Source organism: Marmota flaviventris, chromosome 5 (genome assembly GCF_047511675.1).
Source record: "Marmota flaviventris isolate mMarFla1 chromosome 5, mMarFla1.hap1, whole genome shotgun sequence".
Lineage (NCBI taxonomy): Eukaryota > Metazoa > Chordata > Mammalia > Rodentia > Sciuridae > Marmota > Marmota flaviventris.
In genome coordinates, this window is record NC_092502.1 from 43327237 (window position 1) to 43347830 (window position 20594).

Below are 20594 nucleotides of genomic sequence, written 5' to 3' on the forward strand. Positions count from 1 at the left end.
CTTTGTGGGGTTTTTCCTCCTTGAATAATGGAGAGTTCAAGTATTTCAGACTGTTAGGCTTTTCAGGCAGACATGGGGTATGCGGCTCTATTTGGCTTTCCCACATGGCACGGGCAACACACACTCAACCTTCCAGTTACTTAAACTTGGAGAGGGAAGTAGGCTCTTCATGAATTATGAAGTTCTGAAGAGAGGGCACCAGGGCAGTGTTGAATACGAAACGTAGTAAAATGCCAACCTGTGTTTCAATGTCTTTTGCTGCCTATGGATGTAGACTTTGTTAAATAGGCTGATGAGCTTCTGGCACATTTAAGAACAGCAGTGATATTTGGGGAAAACATTTTTTTTGTTGTTTTGTAAATAAAGGGATGATATCACTGAAAACTGGGAAATGAAGAGAAAAAAACTACCAACAAAATAAATATCCACTACTAATTGTTAGCATTTTGTATATTTCATTCTAATCTTTTTTCCTATTTTCTGTCTGACAGTTAAATATGATAAACATCTGAGAAACCAACTCCTGCATTTTAGTCTTTAAAAAAAAAAAAAAAACTCTTTATTAAAGCTGTTAAATAAACAACAAAAAACGCCAGCGGTAAGCTAAGCCAAATCTTGCTTACAGATTTTTCCCCATCTTTAAGGTTTTGCTGTTGTTTATTTAAATTCAAAAACAAACACTGTTAATGCTGAGTTCAAAGTACAGACATAGAGCCTGGAGGTTAGCTAGGCTTGTCCTCCCACAGCCCCATGGTGTGGGGACTGCGCAGACCATAGATGCTCCACAGCACTGTTTGCTCTGAGTGAGGAGGTGACACAATATGGGGGTGTGTGGGTGCAGGGGAACTAACTGTCTCAAGGTTTTAACAATGTTTAGTTTCTGACTTTTATAAAATGGTTGTTTAGAACTTAAAAGAAATTGTAAAAGTAATGCAGGGGAGGGAAGTGGGTGTTTCCAATTTATTCTGTAACATTTATTTAATCCACATAGTTTAAAAACAAAAGTTTCAAAGATAATGTGACAATTCATTGAGGTATGAAAAGAATATTCATCTATGTTTTTATTTTCCACCTTGTTCTTTAACATCTAGTTTGTTTCATTTTATCGGATATAAAACATGAATAGAATACTAAAAGAATTTAATTTGTAAATATATGAAAATTTCACGTACAAGCTATGAAAGCTCATACTTCATTCTATTTTTTTTTAAATGGAGAACTTTATAGAGACCATTAGCTTAAGCAATTATAATATGAGCACTGTTTGTTACCATATTGATAATAAGATCTCTTTATAAAAACATGTTCCATGTTCCAACTGGCATAGCCCCAGGAATAAATCTGTCATGGAAACATACCATGATTCTGTGGATCTTTTTCAAATATTAGATTGGATAATGGGATTTTGGAATCCCAGAATAGGAGCTGAAAGCAGAAGCAGGGCTACTTCCTTCCTCCAGAGGGAACCCGCAACATGGCAGAGTTCTCAGTTTCTTTTAGTTCAGGCCCATCTTAACCTGGGAGGTGGACTGAACCTTCTCAGACATTCAAGGGCTTTGACTCACACACCTGCTGGAGCCCGGTGCATGGATTCCTGGGACTATGATCCCAGGGAGTCAACTACAGGTCTGTCACAATGGAGGAAGGACCTCAGCAGGCAAAGTCACATGGGGATGAAGTCTCCAAGTCCCATATGTCAAAATGCAGCATATTTGTGGCAAACACTTCAGTGGAAAATGGCTTGTGTGGATGGAGGCCAAGTCTGGGGTGCTTCTTTTAGTCAATCATGGTATATACACTCAGTTGTCATGTACATTTTTCTCATTTGTCAGATTTCCCATGGTGAATTGGCCACCCCTGGAATCCCAGACATGGCAGGAGGCAGATTTTCTGGTCCTGCACCAGGTCTTGTCAAGTTTCTGATCACTACCAGATCTATTTCCAACTCTATGCAGGTGATCGATTCTCTACATAGAAGAAGTCAAATTGAACTTTCAGACACAAATCTTATCTGGTCATTCATTATATCATTCCTCCAATAGCTCCTTGCTGACTGTTTTTAAAGTCCAAATTCCTGCTCCTTTCTGGTCTCCTATTCTGCAAATTGAATCTCCACATGAGGCTGTGAAGCAGGTGGAAGCCGGTTACCTACCCTCTCCTCCACTCCTTTTGGAAAGAGCTCTGCTCCCCTCTGTGTGGCTGCATAGGGGTACTGCCTCAAAAGGATGGTCATAATTCCCTCCCCGACCCTGCACAGAGACTGGTTGGTTGAGGTTAAGAACTTGGTCCAATTAACAGATGGGGAACAAAAAAGGCCTGAATATAACACCCCGACCTCAGGATCGAGCCAGGAAAAAGTGACTCCTGAGCTAATCTGGTTTGTTTTTGAAAAGGTTTCTCAACTTTCAACTGAAATAAACCTAGAACTCAGACCATGTTAAACCAACCCACCTATGACAGATGTATAGTCTATTTATAAGGCTACAGGACTAAATATATCCTGATCTTTTCAAGTCAATGGGATGTAAGAATATCACATGATCCATGATTTCCACTCTCTAGTTTATGTAGCTAAACTACACTGAACCCACTCGCTTCTCTAATCTGGCTTGTTTAATACATCAGTGGGAATGGTTTTAATGGAGATTGCTCAGATATCACATTTCCATTCCTTAGAGAGTCTATACATCAAAGGCTTCTAGACTTCTAGCCCTTACTGTTGCTACACAAGAGCAGATGGGAGACTGCATTAGAGATGACCAGAATCTGTGCTCCAGGAACCAAAGCCTCAGGACCAGAAGTGTTGAGAACTGGGATTTCAGCTTTTACAGGTTTGAGAGTCTTCAGGTCCAGATAAAAACCCTGGAGTAAGACATACAAGGCTTTTGAACAACCTGTCCTCTTCTTTACTCTCTATCCCAAGAATCGCAGAATGTTAATCCTAGGAGGACCTCAGAGATAGATCCTTATTCAAAAAATAATAAACTGGGGGGGGGGGAGTAATTTGACTTAGAGCAGAGTTGGAAGAAAGTACACCCTTGTCCCACCCACAACACAGCTCCTCCAGGACATTATGTAGACTCCTGCACACCAGTACCAAGACACTGCCATCTCTTTTGGGTGCTCTATGTAGTTGGATCAGAAATAGTACTATCCGTGTGGCATTTAGAAATAGCTTTAGTTTCAGAGTAATAATAGGGTCTGAGCTATATGGCACATCAACATAACTATATAGAAACTCAACAAACTTGTGGTCTTTTCTCTAGAGTGTGGTAGAATTCTGATTAAACGGAGCAGATGACCACACATTACTCACATCTCCTTTCTAAGAGCCACTAAGATGTTGACAAAGGAAAAAAAAAATTTAAAGAAACAGATTAGGACAAGAGAATAGGACTGAAGATAGCAGAAACGTTATTTCAACAAATTTTGGGAAGACAAAATAGAAATATGCCTGATTTAACTTCCTCAACTCTTATTCACAAAATAAACTAAAAGGGGGAGTAATTTGACTTAGAGCACAAGAATTGGTGCTCTTTATAAAAGAACCTGCAGAGGAGATACTAAGAAAATTAACTTGCTCTCATAAATTAGAGGCTCAGATTTAGGGAAATTGTGTACCACAGAAGACAGGGGTAAGATCTGAGATTGAAAACTGGGAAAGTGTTAAGAGTATAGAGAGCTATTAAGCTCCCAGGTCTTTGCTTTAACCCTTCATAGGTATAGGACTAGTGTCTTCTCACCTTCACCACCTTCCCTGAACAGGTACTTACCTGGACAAGGAAGGTTGTCAACCACAGAAATCAGGCACCAAAGGCTTAGAACGGGAAATAGTATTAAATAAAAATATACACTCTGAATGTATATTTGTATTAGATAGTTTTCTGTTATTATAACAAAATACCAGAAGCTGGGTACTTAAAAAGAAAAGAGGTTTATTTAGCTCAAAGTTCTTGACACTGACAGCACATAACTGCTATCAGCTCAGCTGTGGTTAGGATTTCCCAGCAATGGCATCATGAATGGAGGCGCTTATGGGGCGGGGGGTGGGGAAGTAGAGAAAGATCATATTGCCCGACAGGAAGCCCAAAAGAGGCCAAGGAATGGCCATATTTGTTCTTGTAGAGCCAACACTCCAATGAGAATTAACTCAGGGTCCCAGAAGAACTACCTTAATGCTCACAGAGGGCACACACTCAATGACCCAATAAGCTCCTATGAGCTCCCCCCACTTCAGCAATGGCATACTGAAGACCAAGCCTCCAACACATTAGCCCCTGGGGGGCAAACTACATCGAAATCAAGGCCAAACTCATTACTCCAAAGTTTCATTTTCCCAAATGTTGTGAGACAGATAACTCTACAGTAAGAGATTTGAAGAAGTCTCCTCTGAAAAAACATAAAAGACTTTCAGTTATTGTATGGACATGTGGATTGACAAAACAGTTAGCCCCAAAGCTTACCTGTTGATTAGTCTAGCTACTCCCACAGAGCCTTAAATCAGATGAGTCACATTCTGTTAAGTAGGAACAGACAACCCAAAACACCTTCAGCGGAAAGCATAGAGAAAAAATCAAATAACACAGTATAAAATGAAAACTCTCTCTCTAATAAAACATGCTTACTTTTTGTCATTGCCTATAACCCCTAACTGGTGTTAACCTCATCCTCTCATTCACCACAGCCACCTTTGGTAACAGTCCAATATACAAGGACTGTTCTTCCTTCTTCCACAACATTTCGCATTTCAGTAAGATGGTAACAAAATTTTCCAGAATATCATTTGAGTTCCTCTGTGTCAGAAGAGAGATAGCCTGGCTGAGAGATTAAACTTGGAAAAGAATCCTTCAGTGGCACATTAGAAAACTTCCATCCTAATCCCAGTGGCTTGGGAGGCTGAGGCAGGAAGATCGCGAATTCAAAGACAGCCTCAGCAAAAGTGAGGCACTAAGCAACTCAGTGAGACTCTGTCTCTAAATAAAATACAAAATAGGGCTGGGGATATGGCTCAGTGCTCGAGTGCCCCTGAGTTCAATCCTCTGTACGCCCCCCCCCCCAAAAAAAAAAAAGAAAAAAAACTTCCATAAGTAAGTCAGTGGTATGCTTCTCAGATTTCTCCATGATCCCACTCTAGGAGGGAGGGCCAGTATATGAGCTGACAGAACCAGGGTTCCAGCCAGAGAATGAACAGATAGATAAAATAAAAGACAAAATTAACTAGTAACAAAATTAAATTTTATATTCAGGTTTTTAAAAATTACAAATAGAAGAAGACATGAATTAATTAATTATTAAGAATTTTTTAAAAACATCCCAAGAGGGCTGGAGTTATGGCTCAGTGGTAGGGCGCTTGCCTGGCATATGTGAGGCCCTGGGTTCGTTCGATCCTCAGCACCACATATAAGTAAATAAAATAAAAGACCCATTAACAACTAAAAATATATTTTTAAAAAATCCCAAGAACCTGAGCTTCCTACACATTCAGTGACTCTTCAATGATGCAGTTGCCTAAGACTAATGCCATTTCAGATGGTAGCAGGAGAAGGAGGTGCCTAGGACACTGGGGGATCTTCCATGTATCAAGCAGACCTGGCTGAGGCTCTTTGTGGCCACTGCATTTGAGGAGGGCAGTGAACAGAGAATGACTTGCCCACAAACCAGATTGACACGGCTCCAGACTTGAGGGAATTGTGTTTCCCACTTTGGTATTTCAGAAAGCCATTCATTTTCTTCATTCTCACCAAAAGGAATAAAAACTGTGTTATGGAAAATTAAGAAAGTGAAGCTGTTGATTTTTTCAAAAGGAAAAGGGGTCAGGGAAGTCCAGGATAAGTGATCAAACCAGGTTACAGGAATCAGTGATAATGAGAGCTTCCACTCCCTGCTGAGATTCAGATCCAGTTTGCAGTGAGATACCATGTAGGGAAAAGTCCTCTTTAACTAGTTACTTATGCATGTTTAGACCAAAACATGTTTAAACCAAATATCCTGTTTTAGTTTAATGAATTCTGAAACTTGCAACTACACCTTCTGCATATCAATATATTCCAAAAACCCAGGTCTATTACCATGTTTTTCTTGCTCTTTTGTTCCTTTTATAGGATAGTATCAGGTGCTGACCTGATCTAGGATTTTACTGCATTTACACCAACCCTTTTCTGGAATGAACCTTCTATATAAATAAATGGATGGTAAAGAAAAGACTATTTTATTAAAAGAAATGATTAACTCACATACCAGTTAAACTTCAATGGCTCCAGAATACTCAAGAAAGCCAATTTTTGATTTCTGGAAAATAATTCACAAGTATTAGCCATACCCAATGCTTTTGCCCTTTTTCCGGTTTAAAAATGGTTACTGGCTCCCTTTGCCTCCTGAACCAAGTTACTCATTCCCGGTCTGGCAACTAAGGCCTTGGCAGTCTGCTCATGGCTCTCTGACCCACCCAACAAATAGCCTGACCCACATTCAAGTTCTGCAATGGGTTGGAACACCATTACGGCCAACAGTAAACAGACAACAGGCTCCACTTCTGCAGTACAAGCAAAGTAAACATACAAAAATCTGGTTACCATATTTCTTTGGAAAGCACCTATGGAAAGATTAAAATTATCTAAATCTAAATGACTGATTCTAATAGGCATGGCTTATCTAATAAACAAATGTCTAAATGGGAACATGCTTTTCTTACTCTCAAATTACTTATGTAATGTGAATACAAGTGTTGGCCTCCACAACTCTCATAATTTCAAAACACATGAAATGGTCACCTATGTTTCCATGAAATATATAAAATAAATACAGTGAAGTAATCTACAAGTAGACTTACAAGATTAAAACCTGTAAGAGCAAATATATTTTGATCCTCCGGTAGATAGACTTTCAGCAAACGAAGGAAATACTCCAATTATATAATACTTGATATAATCTCTGGAATTGGAGCAAGAATGTGTTTAACATGTGCTTGGAGGTTTAGCTGATACATTATGAAACTTTAGAGGTCTCAGCTTTAAAAAAAAAAAGCTTTAAATAACATTTCCAAATACAACATTTGGCTACTACGAGTATCTCTGGTGATTGAGAATTTACTTAGTCTGAAAGATAAAATGTCAGACTCCAAAAGGAAAGGAACAAAATTAGTGCAAACCCATAGTTCTCTCCCACTGGAGAAATAATTTCACTAAGCAAAGGTACTGATTTCTACCTTGGTGGCTGGGCATGAAGACAGCTAACCAATGCAAAGATGTCCCCCTAAAGTAATTAGGAAAACAGGCTTGCACTGCCCTGCTGTCCCCCAAATGCCTGGTCTATATATTCTCATAAACATGACACTGTCTAAATACATGTGGAAAGAAAATCTACCATGACCACAAACTTGTCATAAAATCTGATTTTCTCCATTGTCATTCAATCTTCAGTGCTGCCCACAAGTGTACAGAAGTTATTGATAAGCCAGTGTGGGTTCAAAATGACACAGATCTGTTAGGGTGAACCATCTGGGTAGTGCCTCCTTCTGGAAAGCACATAAAAAGTAATACTTTTTCCCATGTAGGTTTATCCCCATCTTGAGGAGCAAAGAGTGAATCAAAGAAATCTCTTATAACCTCTTTTTTTGTGTTCTCCAAGTCATCTGGTGTTTGTTTGGTTTTTTTCCCTAATCCAAATGAACATTTCAAATTAATCTCAAGCTATCAGCAATCCAACTAGTCAGAGAGAACAGTGAGCACAACAGAATTCAGCTCTTGCTACAATACCTTTGGAGCAACTAAGGACACAGGGCCAACAAGACATGTACCACTAAGATAACAGTTGGTTTGGAATCTAGCATAAAACACAAAACTCCTAGGGAAGAATTTTGAAACTGCACTTTATCACTCTGCAACCCTCCTAGGGATGTATGGCTTCTCGGTTTCAGCTTCTCAGTGTCAGTAACAAGTGACAATGCCTCATATGTCTGTTTCTTCTGTTATTTATCCCCTCCCCCAAATGATGGAAAATCCAAAGGGATTCAAACCATAAAGAATTCCTACTGAGACAATTTAAAACCTATTCAATCACAGCAGCTGCCACTTTGAAAGGAAAAAAAAAAGTCCAGGAGTAAGGACCAACAATGTAATCAGCATCCAAGGAGATCAGATAATGTCTGGAGTCTGGGCTTCACATGACACAGAGGCCAAGGAGCCAGCCTTTCTGCAGAGGGCTAGAAAGATATCTTGTTATAAAGGCTTTGAGATAAAGTCCTGGCCAAAAATATTTCCCAGGAGAAAGATGGGGAACAAAAAAGAAGGGAGTTGTGGTGGAAAAGACACTTAGATTTAGTCATAAAACAGGATTTACTAGTAGAGAATTTAATCAACAATGGAAGGAAAATAACATTTGGCCGGAATTTCAAACTCTCCTCAACAACTCAGATTCTAGGTTTCAGGGCTCCAAAGACAGTTAAAACACATTTCCACGCCCTTGTCCTTGAACAGAGATTTAATACAATGAGATCCCAACCCACTTAGGTATGTTTTAAATTGGTAAATTGATACATTCGTTCTTCCAAAAGCAATTTCTCATAAAAAGTGAAATCTCATCTTGAGGTGGAGGAAGAGGGATGTGAAGGAGGGAAAGCTAATCTCAAGGGAAGAGGAGCATGGTGTTCCCTTGAAGAACTTCAGGCAATCCAGAATCTTCCAGATTCAGAGAGAGGTATGGGAAGGGAGGGTCCATTTGATTTCTAGAACAGGAAGGTCGTTGGACCCTTTAAGTGCCTATTATTTGCCAGTTCAAGCGGAAATCCCAAGGAATGTCAGGAGGCAGCTAATCTTATTTTGGAGGTAGTCAGAGGCCCCAAACCAAAGAATCCTAAGAATATATAATGCTGTGTTTCCAGCTGTCAGCTTTTCGTTATTTTCTCTTAAAGCTGTCTTGTCCCTTTCTGTGATTACGGCTATGAAACCTTCCCACTGTATGTTGTGAACTATGTGCTGCGGGCGCTGACTTACACACTGTTTCTGTAGACCCTTCTGCTCTCCTGCTTACTCATCACCTGGGGAAGGAGGGAGGCTGCAGTGCAATGTCTCTAAACCCAATCACCAGAGTCATTCACATGACATTATGTTCAGGACAGGACCCATGGCTTAATCGGTCACAGACCAGCAAAAACTGAGACCCAGGATGATCAGGAGATTTGAAAAAGTTCTCTGGAATTTTTAGGGGCTTTCCTCACTCGATCCCTTTCAGTTCACCATAGATCACATTCTTTCTACCTCTGACCTCAGTTTGTGGCAAAGGAAGGTGCTAGACACTAGTCTAAAGTCTTAAGGCACAACCCTGCCCTGGAGCAGTTTACTGCTACTAGGGAAGATAGAGCTTATACATAAAACACAGGTAATAACCAGGCCCAGGCGTGGTGGCACACACCAGTAATCTCAGCAACTGGTGAGGCTGAGGCATGAGGATGACAAGTTCAAGGCCAGCCTCACAACTTAATGAGACCTAGTCTCAAAGTAAAATATGAAAAGGGCTGGGGATGTGGCTCAGTGGTAAAGTACCTCTGGGTTCAATCCTCAGTACAAAATAAATAAATAGCCAGCTGTGGAGGCACACACCTATAATCCCAGTGGCTCAGGAGGCTGAGGCAAGAGTATCTTGAGTTCAAACCCAGCCTTGGCAACTTAGTAAGGCACTAAGGAACTCAGAGAGACCCTGTCTCTAAATAAAATACAAAAAAGGGATGGGGATGCGGCTCAGTGGTTGAGTGCCCCTGGTTCAATCCTCAGTAACAATAAATAAAGAATAGGTAATAATATAATTAGGAAAAAAAATAACTTACAAAAATCCAGAAGAGTGACCCCTTGCCAATAGCAGGGACAACTGAGGAATGCTTTGTGGTGATGGAAACATTCAGTGGAAAAATAGGAGAGGATCAATAAGGCCCACTCCCAGCAGGACAGGGAGGTGGACCTTAACCAGCACACCAAGGTGGACTCTGGAATGGCACACAAGATAATTAGGTAAACAGAGAACAGCACGGATGGGGATGAGGAAGAAGCAGAAAAACAAGAATGCTTTTGTTGCCAAGCTAAGAAATGGGGACTTTCTAGTCCAGGCATCCATGAAGACTTCTCCTGGGAGCTACTTCTTCAGACAGAAGTTTTAGTAGAAATAAAAGTGATGTTTAAATAAGGCAGCATCTTAAAGGTGACAGTTCTGAAAGTGCAGTAGAAAGTATATTAAAGAAAAAACTGGGGCCAAGGAAATTGAGAGGACACTCAGTAGGGCAGGTATGAGATGATGGTGGGTAAACAAAGGAAGGAAGGAAGTACAGATTAGGAAAGTACAATCTAAGGTTGGGATTGTGACTCAGTGGTAGCGCGCTTGCCTAGCATACGTGAGACACTAGGTTCGATTCTCAGCACCACGTAAAAATAAAATAAAGACATTGTATCCGCCTACAACTAAAAAATAAATATTAAAAAAAAGGAAAGAACAATCTAAAGGACAGATCAGGGTTGGGGTTGTAACTCAGAGGTGCCCTGGGTTTGATCCCCAGCATTGTCGAAAATAAATAAATAAATATGGGCAAGGTCAATGGGATTTGGCCATCAAACTACATGTGGAGAAATCGAAGCTTTGAAGCCACAGGTATAGACATTTGGAAAATGACATTACCATGACCAGAGAGAGGATGTCAGGAACATGCAACAGGTGGCCACTGGGGTAGGGTGTGGTTCCCTGTGAAGACACAGCCCACAGGCAGTTAGAAATCAGGGGCTGAGCTAAAGCTCTACAGTGACCCCAGAAAGCACTGTGTGGGGAATCACCCAGAACTGAAATCCAAATCTTGAGGGTAAAGGAGAAACCCAAAGAGTCCCGGAACTCAGCCTCATACCCAGGGAGCTGAAAGAAGCCGAAAAGGTCAGAAAAGCAAGCAAAGAAGGAAAAATCTCAAGAGGAGGCAAAGGATAAAGACAGTGCATGAGAGAAAGGCAGGAGGGTGCATCACACCTCAGTAGCACTAACTGCTCAAGGAATCAAAGTAAATGAACACAGAAAAACCCACTGGACGGGGGTGCACAGGTCACAGACACCAGTCCATGTGCTTTATTCAACTTTATCTGGAATTACCAGTGCCTCACTACTAGAGTAAATATGAAAATACAAAAATAAATTTTATTTCTGGGTAAAGTCTTATAAGAAATTACCTTGTTGCTTTCTGAACTTCCTTAGGGTTGAAATACTGGTTTCTAAATCTTCTCAATGCTAAAAGGGACAATGTAAGTCAGATTTGGTGGGTCCAATACATTCACCACGAAAGGTTCTGTATAGCAAAGCTGTTTTTACTCTCCACGGGTAAATATAAAATAGTCCCTCCACTGGAACAGGACAGAACCATGCTCACTGGTTCTTAGTGTACTGTGCAATCTCTTCACCCCCAGCCCTGTCATCTATAAACACCTGATCGGATACCACACTCCGGGGGATTCAGAAAGGCAATGGTGAGCGGCTGCAAAGTAGAGCTCAGCCCCTTATTTACCCTACAACAGTCATTCTCCTTCAAAGCTGCCAATCACAACAGCATCAAGGTCTACTCAGGAGCAAATAGAAAGTTCAGGAGGTCAATGAAGAAAAGAGGATGACAGTAAAATATCCTGACTTTACCGAGGTCAAGTCAAAAGAAAAAGAGTTCCTTATGGTCCAATCTCCCCAATGTCCAAGCGATATTCTTATTCTTTTTCTTCAGAGTTTCTGTGGAGACAAGATTTCCCTTCAGGTCTGCCAATTCCATTCCCTCTACCTATGTTCTTACCCCATTTTTTTTTCCAGACTGTACCCAACTGTTGAGTCATTAGTTATTTTCTCTCTTTTGCATCTTCTCTCCCTTCCTCCTGGCTCACCCTACAAATCTGCTCAGGTAGCTCCAGCTGTCTCCACATCTGTGTGTTCAGGGCATATACAACCCACCTGGCATGGCAGGGTCTCAGGGGCAGATAGCAGAGTGGCACGCTTTACCTCACTTTCAGTCTGCTCCACCAGGACCAGAGGAGGACAATTGAGCAGACAGATGAAGCTGGTCTCCAGTGCCTGGTACCCAGACTTCCCTGCTCTGGCATTACCCTCTACCCCCAAGCCTTTGGTTTTTAATCATCTGCTAAACTGTCTGTGATTCTAAGACTTGCCGTAATACTAGCCACTTCACACTCAAAAGCACAGTCTTCACAAAGGAAAAAATTTAAAAATATATTGCAGAATTTCAGGAAACACCATCAAATAATAAGAAACATCTGGAAATCTGGAAGGAAGAGAACTTCTCTGGCATACTGAAACCCAGACCAAAGACTGTATCCCTCTAAGGCCAGGCCTGTTTCCCCTCAGGTCTTAGAGATGGACTGTGGTAGCAGAAGTAAAGATGGACAGTGAAAATTTTCCATTGTCCCAAGTTACACAGAACCTTCTATCATTACCTCAGGGGAGAAGGGCAGCCACCATGCCTGAAGAAGAGTCACTGAGGAGCATCTTCCCCAATCTCAATCTCAACCTCTCAAAGACTATGAGAGCCAATGACTGTTCAGATATCAGAGATTTAAAAAGTGCGTGGAAGATGGTCTCATCCAACCTTCTTAAGTTTATACAAAAGGAAAAGGGGATATAGAAAAAAGTTTGCTCAAGGGACCCACAGCATGATAGAGACAGCTGGGATCAAATCCAGGCTTCTTGTATCATCACCCCCCATCAGCCCTCACCACCCTGCCTCCCGACATCTGTTCTTTTACGCGCTCAGACATGTGCCTTTACAAACACAGCTTTTTTGAAGTTGCTTAGGTTACCAGTTTTTTTCCCTGTGATCCTGTGTTCTTGCTATTGGAATCTTAACATCAATCACAAAGTTATGTCACAGGCTTCCTGGGAAGTGCATGCAACTGTTTATGTAAGCGGTGTGGGGAATTCAGATCAAATATTCAGTGACTCAAAACTGAAGATGAAGGCAGCCAACGCTGGAAAATGCATGTGGCTTTTTCAAATGGGCTGGATTCCAAGCATGTGTAATCCTACTCCCTCTACTTCCTATGCTATGATGACTGGAAATCTTGGGGTCAGGCCAAGGTCGACCTCCTCACACAAAGGGAACTCCCAAGGACAGTCTTAGAAAAACACGGCCCCCCAAACAGGTAGGTTTAGGACACACCGTTCCAGCAAACTGTCTCAACTGACAAATTCTCTACAACTGTGTTGGTACACAAAGGATTTATACCTCTCCTTACTAACTCAAGAGGCTGAGAATTTATCCAGAAGGGTTTCTTACAGAACTGCTTTAACAATGCAATCAGAACTACTTTACTCGGCTCCACTTTCCTGCATGTTAACAAATCACTACTGTCCCAAAGAAAATAAAGTTAAGCTTATGAACATCAGGAGGAGTATCTCAGTTGTCCACTACTGTCTCTGTGACTGGCGGGTGTGCTGACCACAAAATCTGGAATATTCACATCAGTCTGGGCAAGCCGAAGGGTATGCTCTTCCGTAACTTTAATCAGTACCACCTTTTTTTTTTCTTTTTAAGCAAAAACATTTTTATTGCCTAGATTAGATTTCAACTATTGAATTAAAGTTTCCATTTTATCCCACTCATTTGTGCTTGAAAGCAGAATACCACCATAAAATACACTAGGAGAAATTTTGAGAGAGAACTTCTCTGATAGTTTGGAATCCTTTCCAGTGGGATCTCCAGAGTCAGGGAAGCAAGCAGAGTACGACAGGGGCTCTGCTGTAACCCAGCATGCAAAGAGGCTGGTTGTAAGCTCACAGGCAGATTTGGACTGAGCAGAACTGTGGCAATGTGGGGGAGCTATGGTCCCTCCCCAGAGGCAGCAGGTACTCAGGCTTAGCCAACTGCCACAGCAAGGAAGACCCTGCCAGTGTTCCTGGATCTCCCTGCCTCTCAAGAGAAGCCACAAATCCAGAGTTTAGGGGAAATCTCAATTTTTAAAATGTTAACTCAAGTTGAAAATGAAACAAAAACAACAACAACAAAAAAAAACCACTGTGGTGCCAACCAAATAGGCCCAGGGCTTGCCTTGGTTGCAGTCCGCTACCTCCCCTTCACAGGACACGGGAATAATGCATATTCAGTGACTGACTGTCAAAACCAGATTGTTTAGTGTCAGAAACCCTCTGGTGGCCTGAGGGGATGTGTAAAGGGAAGAGGAACAGGAGAACAGACAGCAAATGATTGTTTCATTGACTTAGGGACAAGGTATTCAGGTTCTCTGGGTAAGGTAGATAAGTCTTTTGTCCACTGAGGAAATCAACACAGAGATCTGCTCTCTTCACCCTGTTCCTCTATTTACATCCCACCAACACCTCACCAGTGGCTAGATTTTTATTCTTTCTGAAATGATCTCAAACAAGCGTTCAGGACCATTGTCCCTGTGCTACACATAGTGCTAGACCCTCAGCCACTGCCTACCCCACAGCAGCCTTGTGACACCCCCGACTCCAGCTTCTCTCCACCTCACCCCAATCCTAGTCCAAATTACACACAGCTACTAACTGTCTTCTTCTTTAATGGGCACAATATAAATTCTCTGGAAGTACACAGGAAACTGCTAATAGCCGTCGCCTCTAGGAGGAGGATGGGAGAACCCAGAGCCTAGGTTCAAACAAGGCTTGTTTTCCCCTGCAGGTCTTCCTGAATTTTTAAAACAATGAGAGTATTACTGGGATATATGGAATATATCCCGGAGCTTCTAGATTGAGTATCTATAAGACATCTCCCCATCCGCAACCCACCACAGCACATAATGGACTAGAGATTTTTATAAGTGAGATGAGAGTGCTTTGAGAAATCAACCACAGCAGAACTTGGGACACATATGGGAAGAGCGGAGGTGGAAGTTGGCAGGATCTGAGATTAGAAGAAACGCAGAAACTGAAGGAAGCCATATGTCTGCAGGAGGATGGCATGGTGGGCTCCCCTGCCTTAGCCTGAAAGGTCAGCAGTAGGGTCTGCCCTGAAGTCAGACATCAACTGTCCCAAGGGCACAAGAGATGCACAGGAGGGACTGGCACCTCTGGATAGGGAGCTCTTCTCTGGCACTGGAAATGCCACACTCCACCCTCACTTTCAGTGCCCAGGAACACTCCTCTGGATAAAGGATGGGCCAGCGGAGCCAACAGATGAGCACGGGGAGGCAGCCCAGTAGGTACCTGTCCTCCAGGTGTGAACATGGAGCATTAACCAAAGGTCCCCAGACAGGAAAGAGGGTGGGAGGATGGCAATATATATATATATATATATATATATATATATATATATATATATATATATATATGAAGCAAATAAGAGAAATCCCAGAGAAAACAGAGATAGAGATCCACAAAATTGAAGCAAAAGAGAATTTTAGGAGGAAAAAATGAGTATAGTCAAAGATATTACAAAACATAATAGATACATGAAATAAAGACATTATTATGAAAAGGAAAAAGGATTCAACAATTAAAATTTGGAGTTTTGAAGTTAGAAATTCAATAGAATAATGGGGGGAAAAGAGGGTGACAAAATTCCCAGAAAACTGGGTAAGGGGAAGGAGGAAAAAAAGTTTGATGAGTCAGTTGAAGAGTTAGTCCAGAAATCTATTTTTTTAAATATATATATTTTAAAAAATATACGACAAAAACTAAGTGAAATAAGCCAATCCAAATGTTATCTCTGATACGTGGGTGCTGACTCACAATGGGGAGGGCTGGGATCAGGAGTGGGGAGGTGGGGGGATGGAGCACGGGGGAGTAGGGGGAAAGGAAGGGGGATTGTAATAGAAAAGGCAGTAGAATGAATAGGACATAACTTTCCTATGTTCGTATATGAATACACAGCCAGTGTAACTCTACGTCACATACAACCATAAGAATGGGAAGTTACACACTCCATGTGGGTATGTCAAAATACATTCTATTGTCATGTATAACTATAAAAAATAAAAAATAAATTAAAACATATATATATAGGACAAGCTGGGCACCATGACTTACAAATGCAACCCCAGCTACTCCAGAGGCTGAAGCAAGAGGATAACAAGTTTGGGGCCAACCTGGACAACTGTGAGAGACCCTGCATCAAAATAAAAAGACAGAAAGGGCCAGGGGTATTGCTCCGAGGTAGAGCACTTGCCTAGCACACTCCAGGCCCTGGGTTAGATTACCAGTACCACAATAAATAAATAAGTACAAGAGAAGGCGGTAGAAAGGATGCAATTAAATAAGAATTTCCAAGAGCCAAAGAACCTATCTTCGGATTGGAAGGGCCCTTAGGTGCTAAGCTGAATAAAGGGAAAAAGATGGATTCTCATGAAATGTCACAATATCAAGCAGAAAACATTCTGAGTCTCCAAAGAAAGGTTCATCCAAAGGCACAGAACTCAATAGCATTGACTGCAATTCCTTTCAAATGCTGAGGGAAAATGACTTTGAACTCAGCATTTCACATTCAGCCAAATTACCAATTAAGTATGAGGACTGATAAGCATAGGCTCAAAGGACACTTGCCGTGCATTCCTTCTCCAAGCCTACTTCAAAACGTGCAGCAAAACTAAAAATATGTCTATGAAAAAAAAATAAGATAGAGAGTAGAATTTAAGAAAAAGTAGAATTAATCCAAAAATAAAAGGAAATTTCAGGATGATGGCTGTGCAGCAGGCCCTAGAAACAGTTCTTATTAAAGCATTCAAAAAGTTGTATAATTAAGAGAATAAACTAGAGCATTGACAGAAAGAAGATAAATATTACTTCTATTAATCAAAGCAGGCAATTAGGAAGTCCAGGAAGTTTAAGGCTGAACAATGATATCCATCTTTTTTTTTTTTTTTGGGGGGGGGGGGCAGAGCTGGGGATTGAACCCAGGGCCTTGTATATGCAAGGCAGGCACTATACCAACTGAGCTATATATCCCCAGCCCCTTGAACAATGATATCCACACATAAGGAAACAGAAGTGTGCCATGACCCTCAGCAAATGACCAGACATAAAGACAGCTTCCCCTCAAGTAGCCTAAGCTTAGCTAGGGAGTCCATCTTCATGTTCTATTCATTTTTGTTCCATTTGTATTTTTTGATACCACGTTTTAAGTGGCATCTGAGCCGTTAGAGGCAACCAAAATCAAAAGTAGACCATCTTCTTGGATTTTTCCCTACAGAAGAGCGTGAAAGACAATGTTAGTTGCCAGAGTTCTTACCTGCCTTTCATATAGACCTTCAGAAACAGAACAGCTGCCAGGTGTGGTGGCGAATACCTGTAATCCTAGTGGCTTAGGAGGCTGAAGCAGGAGGATCACAAGTTCAAAACCAACCTCACCAACTTACGGAGGCCCTTAGCAACTTAGCAAAACCCTGTCTCAAAAAATAAAAGGGCTGGGGAATGTGTCTCAGTGGTTAAGCACCCTTGAGTTCAATCCCTGGTACCAAAAAAAAAAAAAAAAAAAAAAAAAACCCAGCTTAATTTGATTTCCCACCCTCCTTTGCAACTTGATCACAGAGCCAAGGAGATGTAGGCCAAAGTCCTTTGGGGAATTATTCATTTGTGAATAAAAGGCCATGTCTTGATAAGAATAAAGCTTTGCCCTATCCTTTCTCTGTTTTTCCTGCCATTCTGTGTTGAGAATAAAAACCACACATTAAGAATGATAGGACTAGGGCTGGGGATGTGGCTCAAGTGTTAGTGCATTCGCCTGGCATGCATGGGGCGCTGGGTTTGATCCTCAGCACACCACATAAAAATAAAATAAAGATGTTGTGTCCACTGAAAACTAAAAAATAAATATTAAAAAAATTCTCTCTCTCTCTAAAAAAAAAAAAGAATGATAGGACTGGAGGGCAGAAGTTCCAAAATGATCTCTATGTGTGCCTACTGCAGCTTTAGATGAATTTCAGATTAGAAAATTAACACCCTATAAACTTAAGAGTTTAGTTGCCTATTTTTTTTTTAATTGTTTGGCGGAATACATTCCCAACCAAGAAGGAATTATTTTCTCATTTTGAATAAAGCCCAGTTTGAGTTGAATTTCTGACATCAGCAAGTGAGAAAGATCTAACTAAATACGTACCTCCTTCTTCACTCTGCTCCAGAGAACAGTAACCCACTAAGGACTAAGTCTTCACCTTCAGCCTCAGGAGGAGTATGATGTACAGAACGCCACAGAACTCTCATTTAAACACTTAACTGGCCCCAAAACAGTTAATCCCCCTACTGCTGAATGGGATACCAGGCTAAAGATATGCTGCATCTGCCCTCCCAGGCCCCAGTACAATGGGGCAGAGAGTTTACAAACAAAATGCTGTCTGAGTGTGGCACTGTGTTATGCAAGCACAGCTAAGGGAATGATTCAGATTGATTCAGTAACAATTTAAAACTCAGTCAAATTTTAAAATTTGAAATAGCTTATTTGGCCTGATTTAGTCACATCAACATCTTATCCACCCGTCAATTCTGAATTATTTACTGAACAATGGCAAAGATGAGCCAACACATTTGCCTTGAATGAATTTATATTTTAAACTGGGTGTATCCATTGTTCTGGGAATTCACCACACCCCAAACAAATTGACTCCAAATGGAAGGTCCTAATTCAAGAGAAACCAGCTGTGCTAACCCTGTCTCTTTAGTAGGAGTCCCATTCTTCTGTCTCTGCCTTCAGTAGAGGAGTTCCTGTCTCTGCAAGAGCACAGATTGACAGCAGCGCCACTTTTACTGAACCAAAGACCATTCTCACCACAGCACAGCATGTTTTTTTGTTGTTGTTGTTGTTGCTGTTGTTTTCATTTTTGTTTTTTGGTACAGGGGATTGAACCCAGGGGTACTTAATCACTGAGCTGCATCCCAGCCCATTTTAATTTTTTTATTTTGAGACAGGGTCTTGCCAAGTGGCTTAGGGCCTAAGTTGCTGAGGCTGGCTTTGAACCTGTGATCCTTCTGCCTCAGCCTTCACAGCCACTGGGATTGCAGTCATGCACCAATGTTTCATTCTTAAACAAGATTAGGTGGGTATCTACTAAGTCAGATATAGTACACATTAGAAAATAAGATAGCCACCATCAGAGAGGTTATGTCTAGTGAGGTCAATGGCCGAAGTAGAGGGGTCAGACAGCTATCACCAAGCTATCACAACGCTTTATACTGAGCTCTAGAAAGGGGAAATTAAAGTACTATGAAAATAAAGATTAGGAACTTCTAGAGTGATAAGGGAAAGAGCCCTAGGGGGGAAAAATGGGTATAGTAGGAATGGATTCACCATAGGAAACAGAATATGAGAAGGGTTTAAAAAAATATAGACATACACACGCACATTTAGTGGTAGACAGACACTACACCTTTATTTATTTTTATGTGGTGCTGAGAATTGAACCCAGCACTTCACATGTGCTAGACAAGTGCTCTACCACTGAGCCCCAGCCCCATGTGAACGTTTTGAGGTGAGACCCAACATGGTATATTCAAAAAACCTTAAGAATTCAAATCAGTGAACTTGTCTACCTGTACTGTAGATGGCTGTACCATTGACTGAATTGACTGGAGTGATAAGGAATATTGTGAATTCATTCCAGGACATGTTGAGTTTGGGGTGCCTGTGAGATAGCCAAACAGGATTCCAGCAGGTAGACACTTAGGTTAAGAGCTGTACCATCCCTGCAGACACCGCCCCCACTCTCAACCGGTCACACACAGTTGCTGTAGCCTCAACTCTGAGAAGAGTCATTATGGCCTTCAAATCTGGGTTAATGCCATTTTTTGCTTTATTTCTATACCATACCTGTTTTTTTGCTTGCTTTGCAGAAAATGCCAGGAAAGCAAAACCCAGAAACCAGCCTGAGAGCTGAATTATACTTCCTTGAGTTCTCCCAAGGTGACATATTTCAATTCAGATCTTCATAGGAGTAGGTCCCCTGGGAGAAGGTCTGAGTGGTTACCAACTGTTTATCCTGCTTCGTTAACCCATGTCCTGCACCAAGTGGTTGTCACAAATTCATCTCATTTTGCCCTTTCCCCTCTATCTTGTCAGGGAAGATTAGTGGAGGTTTGCAGCATTGCAACATATAGGCAGCTGGAGATTTGTGGGCCAAGTATGCTCAATTTAAAGGTTCACGGACCACTGGAGTATACTCAGGTGACATTTCCAGTCTTCCTGACCTGGTATGGTGTGTGGGACCAGAGTTCAGACTAATGACAGATTTGCAAATCAGCACTGAGGCTGTGACCAACTCTAAACAACCTTCCAGAGTATAGGGAATTTGGAAAAAGAATTCAAAGCTAGAACCTCAAGGACCTCAGCAACAATGAGACAGAGAAAGAGGAGGCTAAGACCAGACCAGACCTCAGGCAATGAAAGTCAAGGTCAGATGAGGGAACAGACAACAGACTGACCTAGTGTGCAGAGTTCAGTGAGAAAGGGAGTAAGAAGTAGGTTTAATAAGAGGAGGTCTGGATGATATTGGAGAAAGAAGTAGGTTGAGAAAGAAAAGTGAAGACTCAGAAGGTACAGAAAGTCCTTCATAAGTTGGCAATAAAGAAGGTATAAGGAAGGGGGAGAAAGCAGGAGTTAGGGACATGTGTGTTCAAAG

General features: G+C 41.4%; 1 protein-coding gene across 1 annotated transcript in view; it reads right to left on the minus strand.

The window, feature by feature from the left end:
- Positions 1-20594, minus strand: part of Mcc (MCC regulator of WNT signaling pathway) — a 264056-nt gene that overhangs the window by 205548 nt on the left and 37914 nt on the right. The window lies entirely within an intron of this gene.